Here is a 20,604-nt window from a genome sequence, read left to right on the forward strand (position 1 = left end):
AGTTTCACATTCTCAAGTCATATGGCATTGTAATGTGTAGTTATTCTCCAGGGATGAGCTCTCCAGAGAAATCAGGGAGGTTTTTGTTTTTGTTTTGTTTTTTGTTTTTATATTAAAAAATCCCTAGTTGGCTTATGGTAATCCCCCAGATCATTCCCAGTACACTTTAGTTTAAACAGCCTGAAGAATAACCCACCTCAAATGGTACTAAAATAATATATGTAAAACAACATACAAGTTTTTTTGTTACCAATAGACTGCAAGATTAATTTCTTTGGTTCCTTCAAAACAGCATTTTTATTTAAGTTGAAGTCATTATAACCTTCTCGTTTATGCACTTAACAACCTAGAATTTTGTTTGGCTCCACAATCTAAACTCTGTTACGATCTGCTAATGGTGTAAGCCTTCTGTGCTGACAGAACACCCCATGTGCTAACTTTCTGCTTGGGTCCCCCGATATAAAGTCTGCTGACAAAAGTTGCTCAGCACTGTCAGTCTTATCAATGGACTTCAGTGAGGAGTGTGGCATTTCAGTGACACCAGGCCAGGGACCAAGCTGTTCAGACATACCATTCATCACCTCCCTTCTCAGGGCCTGATGGGCATTCCTGCTTTTAATCAGTACATATATGGTCTTGGGAATGAAATAAAAGATGTCTGCTGGGCCAGAGAAGGGCAGGCATTCTATCTAGCGGTTGTTGGATTGATTGTGTACTAATTACTTTCATTGAGATACGGTGCTCAAGAAAATTTAGGAATAAATAGTGGCCAAGACACTGAAACCCTTAGATTTGGGGATTCAGAAGAACCAACTGTTGAAGTGGATGGCATCCCAGCAGTCAAGGCTCTGGAAGTGTCCGCCTTCACGTTCCAAATGAACATGCATACTATAGGGGCACGTGGGTGGCTCAGTTAGTTGGGCGTCTGCCTTTGGCTCAGGTCATGGTCCCAGAGTCCTGGGATTGAGCCCTGCATCAGGCTCTCTGCTCAGCAGGGAGCCTGCTTCTCCTTCTGCCCCTCCCCCTGCTCGTGTGCTCTCTGTCTCTCTCTCTCTATCAAGTAAATAAAATCTTTAAAAAAAACCATACAAACGATAGCATTCAATAGGGAATGTCATACTGCTGAACTAGAGGGGATGCCTCCATCAAAATCTGACTCGGAGGACAGTGTTTCTAAACCTGCTGGGGCTGAGGGAGGAGGCAGGGCTATGACTCTGTCCCGGATTGGCAGGTAGTAGGTTGGCGATGTCATGTGTGGCAGTGGTCTTATTCCCACTAGTGGTTGTTCTAGCTCTCCGAAAAAGAGGGCCCCTTAAACATCCAGCCTTAGGAATTGATTAAATGAAATGTGGTTTGTAATTAAATAGATGACAAGGTGGTCATTAAATATCACATTCTCTAAAAATATCTAACAACAAAGGAGGGGAGGCAACAAGAGACAAAAATTATTCAAATGTAGTATCAAAATGTTTTCAGTATTTACCTCTAGATATTAGTATTATAGTAAACTTAAATGTTCCATTTTATGCTTTTTTCCTATTTCCTGAATATTCTACAATGACCACGTACTTTTATTATAATGTTATTTTTAATAAAGGAAAAAATGCTAAAGGCAAATATTTCAATTCTTAATCTGCCAGTTCTAAATTCTGGTTGAATAGGATTTAGAGTTCAATAGAGAATATTTAAGCCTGAGATTTGGACTGTGTTGGACAGGTAAAATGTTGGTTGAATAATACATTTTTAGTAGAATTTAATTCTCATTTTATCCTTTCCAAGGACCATCTATCTAAAGATGAACATGAAAATAACATAGTAATTTTAAATATGTGAAACTATATAGAAAGTTTTATATTTTATAGTTTTCAGTGAGAAAATGGAGAAGTTAAGCTAGTTAAACAATATTGTAGAATAGCTACTTTATATTTGCATAAAGAGTCAGATTTGAGCTATACTTATATAGGTTTTGTGAATCACAGTTAAATTTTATTTGGAATAAGTGATTATGGAGATTTGGTTATTTCATATACACACCACCTTTTAAGTACTCAATAGGTATTTTTTTAATGAATGGATGAATGTCTATCTTCAGTCCATTCACTGTAGCCCCACTACTGCCAGTGGTTAATCTCATTGTTTGCTTGTCCTTTGACTAAAAGGAACAAATGGACAAAAAGCTGAATTCACCAGTATGGGATTTTGAGCTGTGAGTATGTGCCTGAGGTCATTCTGTGTATGCTCTGTGGTAGCTATGAAAATACCTTTTGGTGTTATTTCCAGGACATACCAAAATTCAGGAGGTAAACTTTTCGAGTTCAGCTCTATTACTATTATTCTTTTATGGTACAGAAGAAGAAGAGGACAGGAGAAGTTGGAGAGAATATATCATAATTTTGTAACAATCTCTTTAGTCAAGGCAAGAAGGGGCAACGCTATAAAACGCTGAATTAGGAATCATATCATTTGTCTTGTCTCTCTGCTTTGTAATTAACTTGTGTCTGTGGGTCACTCTGTGGGCCTCAGTTTTATCTGTGTAAACTCAAAGGATTGGTCTAAAATTAGTGGTGGTCAAGTTACAGAGTCAGGAGAACTACAGAATCTGGCAGTGGAAGGTAGGGTGAATGGAGAAAAGTAGGCTTGCCTTTGAGCCATTCTCACCTTTCTGATCAGATCATGACCTTGTTTTTCTGCTTTTGCAAGCTGTTTAGTTTTTTGATAACTTCCAAAGCAAAACAAACACTGATGTAGACTTATTTAAGAGGGAGAGGCATGGGACCATTTGTTAAAATGGGTAGGGCTAATCCAAGCTTTATTTTAATACATATAATAATGTCTGAGAATTATTTTTAAAGGCTTGCTTACTCTACAGGATTCCAATTAGTTTTTGCAATATGCTTTGTTCTGGAGGTGTGGTTTTACACTTGCATATTATTATGGTATGTGGTTACTTCAATGTTGGGATGAAATCAGAGTCCTCAAGTTTTGAGTGTTGAGTATTCCTATAATTGGATGGGATCTGGTGTTTGAAAAAAAGTGGTTCTTGATGGGGAACCAGAAAATAGGCATTCTTTTCTCATCACTCACTGGCTACAGAAAGAGGACAGTATAATAGGATTTTGTACCTTTTGCTATAACCCCATCAGCAAAATGGAGTTAACACATATCAACTGTCAATCTCCACTGGGGTTATCCTGGCAATCAACTAAAAATGCATCTCAGATACTCTCTGAGGGCGGTATCACTTATCTGTATGCATTTAAAGGATGGATAACCATCTTGGTCATGGATGGATAATTTACTTGGCATCCTAGTGAATTGGCCCAGAAAATTTTAAGATCACTTTTCCATACTCATTACTGAACTACTAGTAACTGTTAATTTTTTCCAAAGTCTTTTTCCCTTTGTGAGCTGGGGTGAGGGAGAAAGAAAATATGGCCATGTTTACATAAAAGGTTCTACCTGAGTGTTTTGAATACAGTAAAATGTGGTGATTTTTGCTTCAAATCTCAGGTAGTTATTCTGAGGTCTGAAAAGCTTGTCAAGACCTACACCCATGACAGTGTGAAGCTTATTGACCATATTCCCATGTGTCCTCAGACTTGTAGGTCACCAGAAGTTTCCCTGTGACAATCGGATATTATTATTACCTTTTTTCTGCTGAAATGTTTGTGTTCTCTTAGATTTTGGGAGGTTCCAAAACATAAAATATATGGACAATATTTCACGAAAGCTCAACAGCTTTTTTGGAGAGTTAAATTTACAGTGTTCAGGAATGCATCTGCTGTCATCAAATAATCGAAGGCTTTTGTATTATTAGAATATAGATTGTAAACAAGCTACACTCTTCAGAGGAACCAACTAGTTCTGGACTTGTAGTTATAGATTACCAGACTGGAAAAAAAAAAACAACAAAAGCCCCAGGAGTACACCTCTGAACCCAGAGTCACTATTATCTATCCATTGGGTGAGGTGGATTCTGCTTCCTTATGTACTCAGGAATATTAATTCACTTTCATTAATTGTGTGGATATTAAAAACCTATATTTATCTTAAGTTATAAATTGGCGCATAAGGAAAATATAGTAAGTAATGAAGGACTGCCTACTGACAGTTGACAGAACTAGTTAAATCTTTTGCTGTAGGAGTAGAACTTTCCTTCTCTAAAAAGGATCAGATCATTTATTGGCTGTATTTGACAAAAGTTATTTTGAGTGTGTTCATTTTCTTTGACATAAACTCTCCCATGTTGCTTGTTTCTCTCTCTTTTTTTGAAATCCTATGCATTGTTCCAGGTCTTGCTCACATCTTACCCCTTATAGGAAAGCTTTCTAGCCTTGCATGGCTCACAGTGTACTTTCCCCTCTATGAATTCTTTTAGTATATAGTTAAGAATTTCCTTGACCTTTATTTTTGGGTAGTCATGTATCTTCTGTTTCTTGGATGACTCCCACAGTGTCTAGCTCAGTGCTGATGTGATGTATGGTAGCAAGTAACAAGTAAGTGTTCATTAAATGCTTGTTGATAACTATTTCTAGAATGAATGAACAAACAGGCCCTCAGCTAGCACAAAATTAATTTCACTGGTTTTGACCATGTTTTCCTGAACTCTAATTGAGGTGTCCTAGGAATATTCACAGGCAGTCTGGAACACAATGATAATTTTATAAGCAAAAATCTAATCTTTTGTATTATTTTGAGGTTGACTGTAGGAAGATAGTAGTTTAGAACATAAAAGGTTAACCTATAGAGTCAGAGGTTGGCAGTCATATGCAGGGCTTAGGAGAGTACTTTGCCAACTTTTGGACACAGGCACTCAGGCCTATATCTGTTGTTGACTAATCTCTAATTTATTCTGTTAGGTTTATCACTTACTGTGCAGTTTTGTGATTATGATCTGATATCCCAGGTGTTTTCCCTGAAGAGAAAGTACTACTTCCTTGAAGAGAGAGAAGGAGAGAGAAAGAGAAATTCAAGCATTTCCCCTTGATTGCCAAGTATTTTTTCACTGTAGATGAATAAATTGGTACTTTTTTAAAAAAAGATTTTATTTGTTTAGAGAGAGAGAGCAGGGGAAGAGACAGAGGGAGAAGGAGAGAAAGATCTCAAGCAGACTCTGTGCTGAACACAGAGCCCAATGCAGAGCCCCATTCCACAACCCTGAGATGGTGACCTGAGCCGAAATAGTCAGATGCCCAACCGACTGAGCCACCCAGGCGCCCAGATATTGTCATTCTGATTCAGTCAGTCTGTACAGAGATAGTGTTAATTCTTGGGTTTCTAAGCCTGCAGAGCTGAGGACCATGTTCTTGACTGTAGTGTTAAGGAGGTCCTTCTCATGGAAACTTCTGGATTTCTGGTACAACACATCTTAACATTAAAAGCACTGAAAATAGCTAAATAGGGACAAAGCCTTTTTCTCAAAAACTGTTAATCATATTTTAAGCATATAAAGCATAGCAAACTCCCTTTTAAGTGCAGAACACAGCATTTTCCTTTCAAAGTCCCATGAACATTTTCAACAGGGAGTGTGATTGGCATTCAGAGTTCAGTTCTGAGAGATGACACTTACTTTCTTGTTTTCAGTTTTTAAAGAGACATAAAGAAGAAAAGCAAAGAAGAGAGAGTTCAGAATAAGGAAAAAAGGACTAAAACATTCCACATTTTTTCAAATGAAGTAAATCTCGTAAATACTTAACCAATCAATTTTGGTTTTAAAAAATAGTTCAACTTGCCAATGTGGTGTGTTTAAAGAGACACCATATGTTTCTGTAAAGGCAAGCAAGCGCCAGAGAAGGAAGAAGGAGATAATTATGACGACCTAAGATGGCTGAGATTTAAGATTTTTTATTTTAAATATTTGCCTATTTGAGAGACTTAGATCAATTGGTTGCAGCAATCTCGATTTATTTATCAAGTTTTCACACTGGGTTGGAGGAATGTTGTGGGACCTTTTGGCTCTCCAAAGAAGTTTGGTGGCTGTAGGAAAGCATAAAGAGACTTAAAGCTGTAAGAAAGGGAAGCTGGGTAGAGTTGTGATGCGGACTCTTTGCTCCACCATATAGCCATGACAAGGATGTGACGATGCCTTTAATTTAGTTTTTTGTTTGCCTAGAAGTGGCAAAGTCTGTTCATGCAGAGTTCCATCAGGACAGTTGCAGTTTTGAATTTGAATGGTTTGAGGAAGGTTGAAATGGAAAATATTTTAAAATTTCTTCTCAGAATGCTGAGAAGTGATGGCATTGGTGGAAGAACTATATAGGGTCTCAAATTTTTTCCAACTTTTCTCACAGGAATTGTCTGTGGAGCTGAAACTCTGAAGTTTGTTCTCTACCAAGATATATTTATTCTTCATGGTTTTCCATGGCTACTTTCTCAGTCTTTTGGAGAAAGATTTGACTTTGGAAAACAGCATTTAAAGACTTACTTTCTTCAGATTCTACACAATACGGTGACAGTAATCAATATTTTCAAATGCTTAACTGTGTTCTTAGGGGCATTATATACACTATCGCATTTGATCTTCTCACTGGCTCTGTGTGAAGTGTACTATTACCATCCCTATTTAATTGAAATGCTTAAAGTAGGTAAGTGAGTTGTCCAAGGGTACATAGTGTATATGGTGGGCCCATAAACTTGAACCCTGGTCTGATTTCGAAGCTCTTAACCACTACTCCTTGTTGCTACTTGAATAAACTTATTATACCTCCAGCAAAGGATTTGAAAACTTTAGGACCTAAAATTAATAGGCACACAGCAATGTATTAGAGAAGGCTGGGAATAGATGATTAGAAACTTATTTTCATGTTTTCAAGGAGCAAGACTCAAGTCATCAGTTCATGGATGTTAAGTACTATGAAAACTAATGGTCCTGGAAGGCAGAGGTACAGTGTACTTTGGAATTAGGATTTGAGTCAATTAGCATGTTTTCCTTTGTTCTTATCTTGACATCAAGGGTACAAGGACATATGGTGATGAAATCTTGATTTGGCTCCTTAATTCCAGTCATATCAGTGTCATCTTAAATGACACCTAACGGTGTGCTCAGTGTCAAATGTTCATGGAACTCTTCCTTTTGAAATATGAAAAGACATCTTCGCTTCAGAGTATAATTGATCCTCATTATTTGCCATTTCCATATTTGCAAATTAGTCTACTCGCTAACATTTGTTTACAAACCCAATATCGATATTTGGGGTGCTTCCGCAGTCATTTGTAGATGTGGGAAGAGTGATGAACATTTTGTCACCTGACACACAAATGCCCAGTGTCAAACGGTGACGCTCTGCCTTCTCGTTTCAGCTCCTACTGTGAACAAGTGTCCTTCCTCCACCTATTTAGCATCCTGGGTTTTGTTTTGTTTTTGTTTTTTTGCATCTTTGTGCTTTTTTTGTCAGTGATTTAACTTTAAAATGGTCCCAAGCCTAGTACTGAAGTGCTGCCTGGTGTTCCTGAGCACAGAAAGGCTGTGTTGTGACTTGCAGAGGAAAGATGTGTGTTAGATAAGCTTCATTTAGGGAGGAGTTATAGTGCTGTTGGCTGTGAGTTCAAATGGAAATGAATCAACAATATGGTACATTCAGAAAAAGGAAGAGGAAATTTGCTCATCTCTAAGCGAGCCTGCTGTGCCAAATGCTAAAGTAACATCTGTAGAGTCTCATGAGGCTTGGAAAAGGAGGAAAAGTGGCTAAATGTGTGGATTTGTGAGATGATTGGTAAAAAAGCATCGTGCACAGCACTGTTGTGAGGTTGAAACCCAGAGAAATATACAGTCCCATCAGCCATGCTAAGGAAAACGCTCAAGTCTTCTTGTCTAGTGCTCGCTGGTTTGCACATTTCAAAGAGTGTTACAGCATGACAGGTGTTAGACCTACAGGCAAGGTAGGTTCTGCAGATCAGGAGGTTTGGGAAGAATTTTAAAAACACCTGCTTAGGTGTTATACAGGAAAAAGGTCATGTTGTAAAGCAGGGTTTTGATGCTGATCAGATGGCTTGTGGAATGAACCTGTATAACACAAATGGCATTTGGATTGAGGAAAATGTCATCAGAGGCTCACAGGAACCTAACTCCCTAGGAGCAGTGGTTGAGCATTCACTAATCCAGTGGTGTTTGAAACTTTATAGAATGTAAGTATTGCAAATAATGAGAATGGATTGTATTTTTACCAGAGATAATGGAGAGGACTCTGAAATATCATACAACTCCTCTGCGACTGAGGACTCTGTCTTTCAACACATCTTTGCCTTGGCTTGCTTCTCCTTATGGTGGTACCTTCATTTTTATAATATTCACAGAACAATTCCATATAAGGTAAGAGATTCCCTATTAGAACCAACTAGATGGGACTCAACAGACCCTGACCTTAAGTGCCACTATCACATTACTTTGGAATAAAACAGTCATTTTCTTCAGTCAGTGGTTTTGTGAGGCTGAGCATTGGGTTTGGACAATTAGAAGAGCAGAAACAGCGATGGCACAAGGCCTCATTTTGGATTACTCTTTTGACTTGGGAATCACAGAGCATCATTTACTCATTCAACTTACATGTGAATGAGTATTATTGCACAAGGTATTGTAAGAGTTCTGTGCCATCCTCTTCGAAAGAAAGGGACTTCAATAAAAAGTATAAAACTTTGGTAAAAAAAGAAACTTTCACAAACAAGTATTCTTAGGAGCACACTGTCTGGTTTTTATCTTCTCCGAGGACCAGGATCTTGACCTTAGTAGTCAGGAAAGTTCTACCCATTTGAGGTATTTATATGTCATAATCCCTGGAGGGGTGATTTAACTAAGTATTTTATAAAGATAGCAAAAGCTCATAATCTAGTCAGGGCTGGGAAAATAGCAGGCACTTACATATTTATGAAATGGATAAATAAATAAATGATAACACTGTGGGATGGTAATTATATATGTACACAATTGTATATATGAACAGATGACAAGGAATGTGCAAATGTGCTGTGGAGTCTTACTCTGTTTTCCATTTTTCTCTCCCTATGGAATTGGCCTGGAGTATGGCTGATCTAGTTTGAATTCCTCTTTTTGCTTTGTCCCAAGTTCCTGCTGCAATGTAAGCTCCACAGGACAAGTGTTGTTTGTTTTGTTTACTAATGTATCCCAAGTATCTAGAACAGTGCCTGGCACATAGCAGATGCTCAATAAGGTTTGTTGGTTAAATGAATGAGCACTTATCCTCTTCTCTGTGGCTGGACTGTTGTGGCCCCATGCTGTCTATACTGGAGTGTTCCTTTCATATATCAGCACCCTTTTGTGTAGGTGGGTAGTGTTACTTCTTGTGCTTTTAAATTAAAAAAAAAAAACTCCAGCTTTATTAAGATATAATTGATGTATAACATTGTTATATCATGTAAGTTTAATACCTGCATCATGTCACATAATTATAATTTCTTTTTCCTGGTGAGAACATTTAGGATCTACTCTCTTAGTAATTTTCAAGTATATAATAGAGCATTGTTAACTATAGTCACCATGCTGTACAGCATATTGTACACTCAGAACTTCATCTTATAACTTGAAGTTTGTACCCTTTGAGTAAGATTTCCCCATCTCCCCTGCCAGCCACTGGCAACCACCATTCTACTTTACTCTGGATTTCCTTTCTCTTCATGGCTGAATAATATTCAATTATATATATATATATATTATATACATAATATATATTATATATATGAGTGGATTAAAAATAGGAATTATATATATTATATATACCATTTAATAATTATATATATGATATACATATAATTTCTTTTTTATACATTCATATGTTGATGGACATTTTGGTTGTTTCCATATCTTGGCTATTGTGAATAATGCTACAGCGAACATGAGAGTGCAATATTTTCTTGAGATCCTGATTTCATTTCCTTTGGATATATACCCAGAAGTGGGATTGCCAGGTCATTCAGTTCTATTTTTAGTTTTTTGAGGCATATTTGTACTATTTTTCATAGTGACTGTACCAATTTATATTCCCACCAACAGTGCACAAGTATTCCCTTTTTTCCCTAACCTTGCCAACACTTGTTATTTCTTATCTTTTTGATACTAGCCAGTCTGACAGGTGTGAGATGTCTCATTGTGGTTTTGATTTGCATTTCCCTGATGATTAGTGGTGTTGAGCTTTTCATGTTGGTCATTTGTATGTCTTCATTAGAAAATGTCTATTCAGATGCTCTGCCCAGTTTTTAACCAGATTGTTTTTTTTGCTATTGAGTTACGTGAGTTCCTTATGTATTGTGGATATTAACCTCTCATCAGATATATGATTTGCAAATATTTCTCCCATTCCATAGGTTGCTTTTCCATCTTGTTGATTTTTTTTTTTCTGTGAAGAAGCTTTTTAGTTTGATGCAGTCCCACTCATTTAAGTTTGCTTTTGTTGCTTGTGCTTTTAATGTCCTATCCAAAAAAGTCATTGCCAAGACAAATATCAAAGAGCTTTGTCCTTGTGTTTTCTTCTAGGAGTTTTATGGTTTCAGGTCTGATGTTTAAGTCTTAAACATTTTGAGTTTATTTTTTTATGAATGGTGTAAGATAGAGGTCCAATTTCATTTTTTTGGCATGTGGTTATCCAGGTTTCCCAGCTCCATTTATTTAAGAGATTATCCTTTCCCTATTAAGTATTGTTAGCTCTTGTCAAATATTAGTTGACCATATATCTGTGCATTTATTTTTGGGGTCTTGATTCTGTTCTGTTGGTCAATGTGTCTATTTTTATGACAATACCATACTGTTTAGATGACTATAACTTGTAATACAGATTTAAAACAGGAAGTGTGAAGCCTCCAGCTTTGCTCTTTTCTCTCAGAATTGCTTTTTGGGTCTTCTGTGGTTCCATACAAATTTTAGGATTGTTTTTTCGATTTCTGTGAAACAGACCACTGGAATTTTGACAGGAATTGCATTGAATCTATAGATTGCTTTGGGTAATATGGGTGTTTTAACAATATTAATCCTTGGGATCCATGAACATGGGATAACTTTCCATTTATTTGTGTCTTCTTTTATTTCTTTCATCGAAGTCTTATAGTTTTCAGTGTACAAATTTTCATCTCCTTGGTTAGAGTTATTCCTAAGTGTTTTATTCCTTTTGATGTTATTGTAATGAGATCATTTTCTTTATTTCCTTTTCAGATAGTTCCCTGTTACTGTATAGAAAAACAACTGATTTTTATACAATGAGTTTGTATCCTACAACTTCACTGAATTTATTAGTTCCAGCAGTTTCTTGGTGGCATCTTTAGGATTTTCTCTATATAAGATCACATCATCTGCAAACAGTTTTACTTCTTCCTTTCTAATTTAGATGCTTTTATTTATTTTCTTGTCTAAATTGCTCTGGCTAGGACTTCCAGTACTATGTTGAATAAAAGTGGCAAGAGTGGTATTAGAAGTTGGAGAAGGGACAGTAAAGTATCCCCCAGACTGAGAAAATACTTTGAGACCCCAAAACTAAGCAAGCCACTGTATACCAGAGTTTTGTTCAGAGTAACTTACTGACAGGGGCAATTGGGTGGACAATGATACTATGTGGCTCTCCTCTGCCACCATCTGGACCTTAATCCACAGGTTTTATAAAGTGAGGGGCATTACGGTGAGGTCAATGGTAGTTATCTAGAGTGGCACAATCCACGCACCATACATCTCCACTAGTTATCTAAAGTGGTGCCTTCTGTGTGTCATTTTAGGAAGATCAGAGCAAGTGTTCCCACATTCCAGTGAGGGCATACATTAACCTCCAAGGGGCCTCGAACATGTAGCCCCAAGAGAGGTCATTGTGTGGGTATGAACAAGATGGAAGGCCAAAGATGGAGTCAATGTTGTCAGCACTTCAAGTGGGCACTCTTGTCTTTTTCCTGATCTTAGAGGAAAAGCTCTCCACCTTTCATCATTGACTATGATGTTAGCTGTGGGCTTATCATATACGGTCTTTATTAAGTTGAGGTACATTCCTTCTATACCCAATTTGTTGAGAGTTTTTATCATGAAAGATGTTGAATTTTGCCAAATGCTTTTCCTATATCTTTTGAAACGATCATACAGTTTTTTATCTTTCTTTCTATTAATGTGGTATAGCACATGAATTGGTTTTCATATGTTGAACCATCCTTGCATCCCAGGGATAAATCCCACTTGATCATGACGTATGATCTTTTTTAAATGCTGTTGAATTCAGCTTCCTAATATTCTGCTGAGAATTTGTGCATCTATATTCATTGGGGATATTTTTTTTTAAAAGATTTTATTTATTTATTTGACAGAGAGAGACACAGCGAGAGAGGGAACACAAGCAGGGGGAGTGGGAGAGGGAGAAGCAGGCTCCCCGCAGAGCAGGGAGCCCGATGCGGGACTCGATCCCAGGACCCTGGGATCATGACCTGAGCTGAAGGCAGTCACTTAACCAACTGAGCCACCCAGGCGCCCTCATTGGGGATATTGACCTGTACTTCCTTTCTAAGCTCAGAGTCTTTATTTCTGTTTTTCTAGAATTATCTATTTCCCCAAATCTTATCTGAACAAAACCAGCTGCCTGCTTTAGTGAATACATGGAATATCTACTGCTGCATTTTCTGCCTCTTTCTAATTGTAGTGCTGTGGCTGCATTTCTGGATTTGTTCTCTGCCATAATGTGGTAACGTAAAAGGCATTTTAAGCTTGCATGTGTTCAATGTGGACAGATGTGGACAGTGTGTGGGAGGTATGAAGAGCAGCTGTGGGTTTTGACCAACAGCTGGAGGTTGTATGGATTAAGTAGATTTATTTCCTAATTGTTAGGTGATTCCTTAAAGGGAATGCTCCTATCCAGGGAAGGACTTATCCTAGGCATGGGTTAAAGGCTAAAACTTTAAAGGTTGGGTACAGTTTTTTACCTCTTTGGATTTGCTTTCTAAAAAATACATTGTTTTGACTTTTCAAAGCTGGGGAGTTTTTTAGAAAATACAGTTTTTCAGACACTGCACTGATTCAGTTGGTCTGGAGTGACTGCAATGATACAGAGCTTTCGAAACCACAAATAGTGATTGTTATGGAGACGGGGTGTGATAGGGGAAGGAATTCACAGTGGAAGGGGATAGCCATTATATCTTGTGAAATCCTGCTGTCCTTTGTAAGGATGCTCCTGTGAGATGGTTCATATTTACAGCATATTGTATCTGTGACTTAGGGATGCAGTGGGTTTGCTGAAAGGCTAGGTGAGGCTATGCCTTATTTACCATATAAGTTGCTTCTCTGTTGTCCAAAGTGCATCTATACCCACCTGAATTTCTGTCATTCCTCTCTTCTGAGATGTCATTCTCCTGGGAGCACCACTGGATTCTAAATGGCAATGTTTGTTCATAAGGAATTGGACTTGAAATAAGCTAAGCAAAATCATTTTTTTTAAAACTGTAAAGCCCTATACACATTTGGTATATTATTATTATTACTAACAAAAGCAGTAACTACTATTGCTGAGTCTTGTGAGTGCTTTGAAGGATGTAGTTGGCCAACCTGGACATGGTAAGTAGAAAGGCCTGGATGTGGCTTGTAGATGAACCTTGGGAGAGTGCCAACTATGTGAAATAAACTGAGTTTGCTTAAGCTCTCACAAGGAAGAATTTTCACATTTTATCCTTTGGCAATATTTTTAAAATGTTTTCCAGGATTTTTACTTTTAAAATTTATATACAATCCCTATAAAACTCTGCCTTATCAAATACATTGTTTTTCTATCAGATTTCTTCATCCTTTTCCATATATGTACATATTTACATAGTTTTATTCACAGTACAGACACAGTTTCTTCAATTGCTTTTTTCTTTTCACCAAACATTTTTTTTTATTGCTTCCAATCTTCATAATTTTAGTTGTAATGACTACATAATATTTACTATTTTATTTGGTTATTCCACTATTACTAGATATTAGGTTGTTTCCAAATTCTGCTGTTATAAATAACCCTGGGATTAATATGATATCTTCATGTCAACAGTTGGAAGCTGTTGACTTCCCTCCAGTTGAATTCTTTTCTTTGTCCAAACTCTGAAATGTGAGACTATGGTCGCAAAAGATAGAAACATTTTCCAGGCTCCTGGTAACTATTGGAAAATCCTCTGTGCCCGGTTTCCTCATCCCTCAAATGAGATTGTAATAGTCTGTAAAGTACTTCAAGTAGTGCGTTCAGTAGATGTTGGCTGTATCACTCCTGTCTCCACTGCCACCACCCCAACCACCACCTCCATCATTACCACCACCATTGCTGCTGTTGTTATTGTGGTGAAGGTCAGATGCATTTTCACAAATGAAAACAGGTGTCTTAATACAGTTGTGATAATCCGATTGCTCGTATAGATTTTTTGTCTTCTCCTTATCTTTTCAAATGATTTGTAGGCTGTTTGGTTTTTTGCCCTTCCTCCTCAGTACCAGAACTCTCTCCTTTAAAGAACTGTCTTCTTAATTTCCGCCTTTTCCTTTCTCTTGCTGTCGTGAGGCCATTTCTACCTGGGAAGGTAAAACATGTGTTTCTTATGTTTACAGATAACCTTCTTATATTATAGTTGGTGGTGATAAAGCTAAACTGAGGAAAATGGGGTTCTGGGAGAGAAGACACCACGGTCTCAGACTCAAGTTTAGTATCTCTTACGCACAGATGTCAAAGTCTGACCTCTGGTGGCTGTGAGCTGGAGCTCTGGGGCAGATGTACCAAGTCTAAAATGGGATCACAGACAAATGTATCCTCCAGCAATAGCCAACCTGGTGTAGGGCTGATTGGCTTTCAAAGCTCTTTTATATTCATTGTGAAGGTTGTTCCTTATGTCAATAAAGACATCCTGCTTTCTTCCTTACAAAGCAATTATCTTATAACTCAGCTTCTCAGAATACATGGCTTTAAATAAATGCTCCCTGAACCATGTCTACAAAAAATGTTTTCTTAAAACCACCAACCACCCCGCCATCACCACTACCACCACCTGACAATATATATGTAGAAATCTCAGGGGGAAAAAATGGGTTGCTAAATCTTAGCAAAAGGAACATCAGCGGGATTGAAATTCAATATTTTATCTCCAAAACATCTTCAAATTGAGATATACCTAATTTCCCCATCAAATATTTTCAAACCTTCTAGGATTTAGTTTTTTAGAAATGCAAACTAAAAGTCTCAGAAAATTATTTTCAGATATTATTTATTTATCATGTAATTAAAAGAGAATGGTGTGAATGAAGAAAATAAATTCGGATGTAAGAAGTCACAAGGAGTTAGTGAGAATACATATGGGATATTTTTATGTTTTTATTTGTTGCTTAAAATGATATAAGAATGGTGCCCCTTTGCTTATGCTTGAGAATAGTGTTTACATTACATTTTAACTATTTTGCTTTTATAAAAATGGTAGTTTTTAAGGTGATTCAATGAATTTACATATACAACTAATAGTTAATAATTTGGTATTGTGTGTTTGTGTGTATTTTTGCAGAAAGACTAGTTGAAAAATGACAGATTTATTTAAACCTAGCTACTTGCTTGGTTCACACAAAAATACAGAATTTGAGGCAGTGGACATTGAAAATGGTAAGTTCTTCTATAATTTCTAGATGGATGACACATTCTACTTTGGTCCCAACCCTAATTAGGTTCAGCATCGATGTTATTGTCTGCAGTCAGGAAAGGGACTGTTAGTAATGACATATTCTTAGCAAATTGGTTTATCAAGCCTCCCCAGCATTTGTACCATTGACCTTGACTTCAAATAAACAGTATTAATGTCTTCCTGCCAAAATAGGCTATAAATCTGAGTGTGTCTCTCAGTCTCTTCAGTACCAAAATTTTAAAGCCCAATTCATGTTCTAAAAGCTTAACTGATTTCCATAACTCGAATGTATTTATTCTAATTACATATTATAGTTGTAGAACATTTTATGTTTATATGCTCATCGCAAAAAAAGCTCAGAAAATGACAAAAATATGTAATGAGACAATAATATCCCATTTTAAAAGTATCTTGACATTGTAGTTGATGTAAAACGCTTCTTGTTTTTCTTATCATTTGAGTAGAATTAATTAGCAAAAATAAATCGCTAATATTTACTGCATGTGATTCTGTGCCAGGTACTGTTTTCAGCCTTTGCACACATTGCTCATGTAATGTTCAAACAATCCCACGAAGTAGGTTCTATCATTATCTCTGATTTTATAGATGAAGAAAACCACAGGAAGGTTGCTCAAGATGACATAGTAAGTGGCTGAATGAGACTTTGAACCCGGTCACCTGACTGCAAAGCCAGTCTCTTACACACAATGCAAATTAAAATTAAAAGATCTGTGTAGGAATTGGTGATCTGCTCATGGGCCAAACCTTAAAACACTCACAACCCAGACCTGTAGAACAATTGGAAGATATTCTGTACTATTCATGAATTCTACTAGTATATAATTTATTTAAAACATAAAAAAATATATGTATATTTTAACATCATTGCGGTCACCATCATTTCTTTCATACTATAATCTATGTACTAGGTATTTTGAGCAACCAGAAATTGATTTAGAGAAAGATTTTCTTCTTAAGTCTTATTCTAGTTCTAATCTTTTCAATTCACTGAACTTACAAAAAAATATCATCCGTATTTCTTGCTAGAAATTATTTGCATTTCTGGAAAGCGGTTTCACTGTCTTCTATTTCTTGCTTGCCTTTTTTATAGCTGAATCCACATCCAAATTCCCATCCCCTTCCAACTAGTCTTCTGTGAATAAGCAAGGGGGAACAAAGTCACCGGAGGCACATGTGGACATTTTAGGCAAGGGAGGATTAGGGAGGAGACCTGTGAAGAGCAGGCCTTGCTCCCTCTGATCTGGTGTACCATCAGAGACGGGGGCACCTTTACCCTCTAGCATCAGGGGGCTGTCAGTGAGCCCCCATCACTCTTCTTGAGTGACAGGCCCAGGGAGCCCGACTCCCTACTGACTGGCTCAGGGCCTGCCTCGGGAGCAGCCAGGAGCAGCCTTCTGACTGCCAGCTATTGGATGGAGCTCTGGGGCCCGGAAGCTGCAGCTCCCAGGGCTCCTCAGCGAAGGAAAGAGAGCAGAGGCCTGGGGAGGAAGGAGATGCAGTGTATGGGGTTCAGTTTGTGAAGTTTCATGGTGGTGGATGAGGCAAAGATGATACTAGTAATGCAGCTTCTCCTCTTTGATGACATAAATTTTGCCCCTGATCCCCAGTGGAGCAGAGCAGAGCCCTGTTTCTGTTTGCTAAGTAGAATCTGCAAGCATGACATAAAGTCATTCCATGTGAGTGGCTATAAGGCAATAACTATGATCATTTCATTGATTCAGCAGCTATTCATTTGATGCTTACTGTGTATCATACACTGTTCTAGACACTGGGGATATAATACGGTTCAGGTACTCCTCTAGATACCAGGGATATAAAGCTCTCAGAGAGCTGACAGTTTATGAAACTAGGTCTTTTTCATCTTGTCCCTCCCCCCAACACACAATTAGCCTAGGGCCTGGTATATATAATAGGTACACTTGGTTATGTTCATTGAAATAAATTAAAACAGTGAAAAGTGTCAGGGCAGAGAAGAGTCACATAGGGTATTGACCAGAGGTCAAGTGTTCAACCTGGTGATCATGTCACCTCACTGTTTCCAGGTTTATGAGCAGTGCTGATACGGATTTTCCTCCCATGTAGATGCTCCTTCAGCCTTCCAGTGACATGTCCTCAATCAAGTGTTCTAGGTGAGCCTCTCCTTTCAGCTGCTTGGAACTGTCTTCAGAACTCCAGCTGCTGGTAGCTGGCTCTGAAAAGCTGGAGTGGTCTGTGGTGAAGTGGAGAAGGATTTATACTGAGAAGGCCCAGAAAGGAGAGAGCCAGGGTAAGTAGAGATGAGTGTAGCAATTGCAGAAAGTGGTAGAATATACTGGTAGGTGAGGAAAGAAAGGTCCCTTTGCTGTAGTCAGAGGACTATGCTGTGTCCCAGAAATGTGGATAGAATTAAGATTCCAGAATCTATAGGCGGAGGTATATGAATGATTTGGGCTGGGTGGGTCCAATTTCCACATAAACTGTTTCATTTGCCATTTGCCTATTAGAATGTAAACCACTCTGTCCCTTTAAATGCATCACACTTACAAGTGTTTCTGTTGCAGAGCCAGTTCCAAGGTAGATCATTGTACCCCTGTGGATAAATGGCCACCCCCAACTTCTGGCCCTTTCCCTAATGTGAGGGGATGGTGGCTGCTTCCAACACATCTTGCCCTTTCAAGAGCAAACCATTTGGGTAGGCTGGAGTCACTATTCCTGCCTGCACATTTGTGCAGGTTAGAGTCGCTTAGATAATTCATCAATTGCATTTCATAGTGTGGAGAGGTCATACAAAATGCCTTGGCTGAAACCACAAAAAGGATAATTGTGGATTTTTTTGTTTCATTTTTGTCAGGGGAAGTGTAAGGATTGGATTCCTCCAGACCAAGAGGCTATTTCTGGTCAAGATTTTTTTTTTTTCCATCTTTTTGAGGCATAATTGGCACATAATAACATTATATTAGTTTCATGTGTACAACATAATGATTCAATATTTGTGTGAAATGATCACCACAATAAGTCTAGTTACCATTTGTCATCATAAAAAGTAACAAAAGTTTTTTTACTTGTGATGAGAACTTTTAAGATTTACTTTCTTGACAACTTTCAAGTATGCACTAGAATATTGACTATGGTCACCATGATGTATATTATATCCCCATGACTTATTTATTTTATAACTAGAATTTTGTATCTCTTGACCCCCTTCACCCATTTCACCCACCCTCCATTTCCTCTCCCCTCTGACGACCATCATTTTGTTCTCTGTATCTATGAGTTTTATTTTGTTTGTTTTGTTTTTTATATTCCACAGATAAGTGAGATCATACAGCATTTGTCTTTCTCTGTCTGATTATTTCATTTAGCATAATACTTATCCTCAAGGTCCATCCATGTTGCCGCAAAAGGCAAGATTTCATTTCATCTTCTTTACCCATCCTTCAGTGGACACTTGGATTGTTTCCATATCTTGGCTCTTGTAAGTAATTCTGTAGTGAATATGGGAGTGCATACAACTTTTCAAGTTAGTGTTTTCATTTTCTTCAGGTAAATACCCAGAGGTGGAATTACTGGATCATGTGGTATTTCTATTTTTAATTTTTGGAGGGACCTCTACAGTGTTTTCCATAGTGGCAGCACCAATTTATATTTCTATCATCAGTGCATGCAGTTCCCTTTTTTTTGACATTCTCACCAACACTTGTTATCTCGTGTCTTTTTGATAATAGCCATGACAGGTGTGAGGTGATATCTCATCGTGGTTTTGGTTTACATTTCCCTGATGCCGAGTGATGTTGAAGATCTTTCCATGTGCCTTTTGGCCATCTGTATGTCTTTGTCGAAAAAATGTCTGTTCAGGTGCTTCGCCCATTTTTTAATTGGATTGATCTTGAGAGGGGCCAGCGATAAGGGAATGAGGACCATGTCTGCTGAAGCAAAAGAGCACAGCTCCTGATCTTGTGGCCCTTTCCTTTCTCAGCATGTGATGTGCTGCTGTGGCTTTCTGTTCTTTCTGCCTGAGTGGCCAACTTCTGGAATGGCTGGAGAATCGAGGGCCACAGAGATCATGTCCAAGACCCAGGCCTTTTTATCGGACATCAGGGGAGGTCCTGCTTTGACTATATGGATCACAGTAGACTCTCAGAGCTTCTTGCCTGTTTTGGTCTTAGTGCTTTACTCTGTGATTGTTATTTCAGAAATGTTGGCTCTATGAGCACACCAAGGATGATCCAAAGTTCAGGCCCATTTTTCTTGACAAGCAACAAAACTCTGTGAGGGTATTTAAATTTTGGTTGGTATTCTCTCCTGTGACTAGTAGGAGGCTCCTCATTCCAGGTCGTGCATGACCCAGTTGGTTAAGTCTAATGAGGTCAAAAGAGCCTGTGCTACTGGAAAGCCACTTGGACACATTGAACAAATGACCCTTTCTAGCTGGTGACATACAAAGGGATGTGAACAGATTAAATAAGCTGCATTCATAATTCAACAGTAAGGTGGATCCTACTGAGGGGCGCCTGGGTGACTCAATCGGTTAAGCATCAGAATCTTGGTTTTGGCTCAGGTCATGGTCTCAGGATTGTGAGATCGAGCCTTGTGTCAGGCTCCATGCTCAGCAGGGAGCTGCTTGAGATTCTCTCTCTCTCTCCCTCTGCCCCTCCCCACCTTCTCAAAAATAAACGAATAAAGCTTAAAAAAAAAAAAAAGGTGGATCTCACTGAACTACAGGGATAGGAGAATGTGATTTTTAAAAACTCAGATTTGTAGAGGCTGGGTAAAATTAAGAAAGAGGCAATGTTTATCTTTTCCCCTTTTGTGTGTTTTTCACTTGCTTTACCTAAGTGAATTTTAAGGGTATATGTGCATATCTGTATGAATGTATATGTGAGTCTGTGTGTGTGTGTGTGTTTGCAAGTGGGTCCCAGTCTTCCAAAGATGGTAATAATTCGGCTTTTACCTTTGGTATATCATTGGCTGAACATTTTAAAGTCCTTAGCTAAGAAGGGATTTTCTTTGATT

General features: G+C 38.0%; 1 long non-coding RNA gene across 2 annotated transcripts in view; it reads left to right on the forward strand.

Annotated features, from left to right (window-relative positions):
* LOC115938319 (uncharacterized) overlaps positions 1–16,214 on the forward strand; it is a 165,591-nt gene extending 149,377 nt beyond the window's left edge. The window contains exons 4-7 of one of the 2 annotated variants that reach the window (XR_014142829.1): positions 8,167–8,308; positions 14,420–14,508; positions 15,478–15,572; positions 16,198–16,214. This is a non-coding gene — a long non-coding RNA (uncharacterized LOC115938319). Of the gene's footprint in view, positions 1–8,166; positions 8,309–14,419; positions 14,577–15,477; positions 15,573–16,197 lie in introns of those variants that run through there. The other variant, XR_014142828.1, reaches the window with a different exon arrangement.
* The last annotated feature ends 4,390 nt before the right edge of the window (positions 16,215–20,604 follow it).

Source organism: Leptonychotes weddellii, chromosome 2 (assembly GCF_054177405.1).
Source record: "Leptonychotes weddellii isolate Sample4059 chromosome 2, ASM5417740v2, whole genome shotgun sequence".
NCBI classification, from domain to species: Eukaryota; Metazoa; Chordata; class Mammalia; order Carnivora; family Phocidae; genus Leptonychotes; species Leptonychotes weddellii.